The sequence below is a fragment of the Dunckerocampus dactyliophorus genome, chromosome 9 (assembly GCF_027744805.1).
Source record: "Dunckerocampus dactyliophorus isolate RoL2022-P2 chromosome 9, RoL_Ddac_1.1, whole genome shotgun sequence".
NCBI classification, from domain to species: domain Eukaryota; kingdom Metazoa; phylum Chordata; class Actinopteri; order Syngnathiformes; family Syngnathidae; genus Dunckerocampus; species Dunckerocampus dactyliophorus.
The window spans coordinates 23,451,925-23,457,174 of record NC_072827.1 but is presented as its reverse complement, the minus strand read 5'-3'; positions in this window follow the sequence as shown (position 1 = coordinate 23,457,174).

The window sequence follows — 5,250 nt, the reverse complement described above, 5'->3', positions numbered from 1 at the left end:
AAAAACTGGTCTGTCCTAAACTGAGCGAGGCTTCTGCAATCGAAAACCAGTCTGTTCAAAGTGGTTCTAACAACGTAACAGTGAAACAAGTTGCAATCCTTCGCCTCTTCTGTAGGGGGAGCTTCGCAAAGGCCGATTATGCTTTTCCTCTTTTCTGACCTATAAATCTTGTTACAGTGTTGTATTCTAGTGTTAAATGATGCCAACATGTCAGATAATGACGTTTGCGCATTTGGAAGTGAGCCCTGAAAGCAGCGTTTTTTTTAATACCGAGTTCCATTGACTTCAATGCAACCCGGACTTCCTTATATGCCCAGCACCCCTGCTCTGCATTGCTCTGTTCACAGTGTCGAGCAATGGTTCCCAGGAAATGTTTGTTCGGGTGTGCCTAAAGAGGCAAGCATCGGGCAGACGTGGTTGGAGTTGCTGATTCCCTGTCAGGGTTTGTGGTACAAATGGATCCCAGGATGCAGTGACACACTCCAGTATGCCATTTACAGTTTTTATTATACTGTATGATAGGAAAACAAAGACAAGATCACCGGCAGGGAGGCGAAAATAAAATGGACTGAAACTAGAGTACGCTCCTGCAACCACAAGCCGTGTGGACGCAGCTAAAATAGGGGAACTAATGAAGATTGCAAACAGGTGTGTCCAGTGGTGCCGCCCACGACAGGAAGTCAGGGATCTGGGGGAGAAACAAAATAAGGGTGAAACAAACAAGACCAAGAAGAATGTTACATTCCCGGCTAGGAAGAGTAAAATATGCTCATCTGTCAACGGCACTTCACGCGGGACAGTTTTGTGAACATGGGCCAATACGAAACTGGACTATCCGCCAAACTCTTGCCAAAGTCTGACGCCTTTCCAACGTTACTTTGTCAGGTCGAAGAGTCAGAAGAGCAAGCTGGAAGTAACAATTGATCAGTGTCCTACCTGTGTTTATTTTGTGTAAGTAATCGGACAATAGGGGTTCGGCGGAGTGGGCTCGGCGGGAGGCGTACCTGGAGGAGGGCCGGGGGTGGAGTAAATTACACACACCGTTTGGGCGGGAGCCAGGAAACCCAAGGAAACATTGCAGGAAGAGGTGCAGAGTCTGGAAGATCTAGAAAGCTTTCTGTGTGGGTTATTGTGTGTAGCTGCTCTATAGGAGTCCAGAACTCAATACAAAGGCCTGAAAATGAGTAGAATAGGTCCCGTAATAGTGAGGGTACACACAGTGTCTTCATATACAGTAGCTGGCACGTCACAGGCAAAACTCACCATGTCCTCCCACTGAGCTCAAATTGGACGGAGAAATAAAAAGTATATACAGATCAAATCTCCTCCGTTGCTTATCGTTTTGAATGTCTGTTGCCATGGCAGCAGGGGCTCCCTTGCTGCAATCAGATGGGTCTTGGTTCATACAGTAAAGTTATCAGACAAAAAAACCCATCAGGAAATTAAAGAAAAACAAAACTGTACATTTAACTATGATATTATGCACATCGCTATCAGGAATCCTCCATCAGAGGGATTATAGCAAACATATGTGTAATCATCTATCCCTAAACGCTGGCGTTGTCTACTTGCCAGGTTCATCCATTACTCCTGCTTCCGTGCTTCATGCATTGTGGCTGAATGGGTTTTTGCTTTGACAGGAAATAATATTTCACCTGTACAGCACAGAATCCAGCTGTAAAAACAATTCTATGCTGGAACTTTAAATGGAACTCATTTATCTTAAAGAAGAGAGATTAAAGTGGATTTCCTGTTGCTGATACAAGACTATACTTGCGTAGCATCTGCTACACGAATAGCACAACAGCAGCATTTCCCAGTGGATGAAGTGGAAATGTTGGAATTTGGTGTGAATGGAGGCATAAAAAATGCCTGGGGCTGGCCCCATGAGGCCTGATAAAGTGCCCGTGGTTACAGACATACCCATGGCGACGCCACCTCAAACGCACAACCGCATCCCCCGACGCCACCTTTGTCGAGCGGCTGGCGAACCCCCGAGAGTTAGACCTCCTGACAACACTTTCTTTCCCTAACATCCACCCACAGGAAGAGTGGGATCAAGAGGAGTCAGGTGGGAAGAAAAAGTATGTTGTCTCTACCTGCTTCTTGCGACTGTAACTATGGTGATCCTGAAGTAACACTTCTACTACAACTACACTGTCCTCGTTAGTAGCTTATGCGCATGATCCAAACATCATAACGCAGATCACTGGCATAGTGCCTTGCTTTGTCTGCAAGATTAGTGCGAATATGGGGTTCAATGTTTTTTTCCCCATGCACGCTGCATAAAGTAGCTCATTTCCACTATGACTATGAACACACGACGAGCACGCAGTGTGACATCCATCCAGCCTGACATTTATCTTGATCACGTGACATTAGCACGGCACTGCTAGTTGTATTCATTTAAAAAATATATATTTTGTCAAAATCTGAAAAAGATCCAGAAAGCAACCGCCAATGCTTAGATGACCGAACATAGCGACATTCATTACCCATTATTGACATTCACAGCTATTTTTCATTCTCATGGTAATAAGTGACAAGTAAGTGTCACTGCGATTGGCTGGCAACCAGTCCAGGGTGTACCCCGCCTCTCACCCGAAGCCCACTGGGATCGACTCCAGTGACGCTAGTGAGGACAAGCGGAATATAGAAAATGGATGGATGGATGGATGAACTCCTTTGTTGTTTGATAACTTGCTAACAACCTTTGACACACTTTTTTCCCCAGCGTGTCGCTGTGTAGCGGGTGCATCTCTCCAAGTCACTGGTGTGTGTCTGTGTGTGTGTGTGTCAGTGACAGCAAGAAAAGCTCACCTTGTTTGGTTTGCAAGTACAAATCTGTCGACCCTGAATAGAAGACGACCTGTCTTTCTCAGACTTTCTACAAGGTAAAAAAATACTGTATTATAACCAGGTCAATACGGTAAATAACTAAAATGTCACTCAGTAGAACGCAGACCTCCGCCAAGGCTACACTGTTAACAAACTGTTGAATTACTGTTTGTTTGTTAGTTAGCAAACTAGTTCCTGGTTCATGGAGAATAACGAACATGTGGGTGGTGCCATTATGACTCTGGGGATTCTGATGCCAATTTGTGTATCAATATCCATTATCCTGATCTCACTGTGAAACAATATACTTCGCCATTGTCATAGTTTTGAAATCATGCGTCAAAGGAACAACAGTGGCAAGTAGAATCAAATGTAGTCGTTGATTTCAAAAGGTTTCAGTAACTATAACATTTGCTTGAACAATTGTTTTTGCCCAAATTATTAGAACTAATGCATTTAGCAGGAAATAAGCGAGCCCTTTGTGCATTTGGGCGTTTCCATGGGTCCAGATGAGGTCCGAGGGCCTTGAGTTTGACACCCGTGATCTAATTGTGTTTGTTTTTTTACTCATGTTGTATATTTTCTGCCTGCTAACACTACATGTCCTATCATTTTCCGTCTCAACATTGCCCTTTTCATCCAACACTTTTATTTACCAGGAACTTTTTATCTGGGTAAAATAATTATTGGTAATCTTGCATTACCATTGTTTGTTTGCACCATTGTTTGCATTTTTACTGAACCTCAAAGTACTGATGATGTACTGAAGGGTACAAAGAAGTCAACCTGCATACTCGATCCCATCCCGTCCAGCCTCATCAAAGCCTGTCTATCCACTAGCGAACCACAGTGAGAGCCATTATCCACAAATGGCGAAAACATAAAACAGTGCTGAACCTTCTCAGGAGTGGCTGGCCAACCAAAATGACCCCAAGAGAGCAGCGACGACTAATCCCAGAGGTCGCAAAAGACCCCACAACAACATCCAAAGAACTGCAGGCCTCACTTGCCTCAGTTAAGGTCAGTGTTCATGACTCCACCATAAGAAATACACTGGGCATAAACAGCCTGCATGGCAGAGTTCCAAGATGAAAACCACTGCTGAACAAAAAAAACATTAGGGAAAATACTTGACGAGACAAAAGTTGAACTTTTTGGAAGGTATGTGTCCCATTACCTCTGGCGTAAAAGTAACGCTGCATTTCAGAAAAAGAACATCATACCAACAGGAAAATATGGTGGTGGTAGTGTGATGGTCTGGGGCTGTTTTGCTGCTTCAGGACCTGGAAGGCTTGCTGTGATAAATAGAACCATGAATTCTGCTGTCTACCAAAAAATCCTGAAGGAGAATGTCCGGCCATCTGGTCGTGACCTCAAGATGAAACCAACTTGGGTTCTGCAGCAGGACAATGATCCAAAACACACCAGCACGTCCACCTCTGAATGGCTGAAGAAAAACAAAATGAAGACTTTGGAGTGGCCTAGTCAAAGTCCTGACCTGAATCCTATTGAGATGCTGTGGCATGACCTTAAAAAGGGGCTTCATGCTGGAAAACCCTCCAATGTGGCTGAATTACAACAATTCTGCAAAGATGAGTGGGCCAAAATTCCTCCACAGCGCTGTAAGAGACTCATTGCAAGTTATCACAAACGCTTGATTGCAGTTGTTGCTGCTAAGGGGGGCAATCAGTTTTTCACACAGGACCATGTAGGTTTGGATTGTTCTCCCTTTACAATAAAAAGTTCAATAAAAAGGTCAATTTAAAAACTGCATTTTGTGTTCAGTTGTGTTGTCATTGACTAATATTTAAATTTGTTTGGTGATCTGAAACATATAAATGTGACAAACATGCAAAAAAAATAAGAAAAATAAGAAGGAAGGGGCCAAACACTTTTTCACACCACTGTAAATCTAATTCATTGTTATTATCATTGCTATGATGTGCTCTGATTAATCGGTGTTATAGTCCTCAATTTATTTGGCATTTTAGTTTAGCATACAGCATACCTCAGCATTTACTTGTTAAGTGTAATTTCTTGTTAACTGATGTTGTTTACTGAAGGTAACAGTTAAAAGAGCACATATTTCTTTGAAGTTATAATTGTGTATAATTAATTGTGCATCTACTGTATTGTGTATGTATTTACATGATTTAAGTCCTTTAAGTCACTGTTTACTATTCTTCTTAAGTCTTAGCTCAGTACAGATGCAGTATGCAGAGAGCCCCACCCGGTGGCTTGAAGTGAAGCCTCTTCTCCTTTTGCCACCAGATGGATGTAATGAATTCCTATCTAACAACACAATGCTATACAGTTTTTTTGGCGTACACATTGAGAAGACTATTTTTTCAACAGTGGAAGTCCTCACATTGGGAAAAAAACACGGGCGTGAATGAATAATAGAATGAGTGA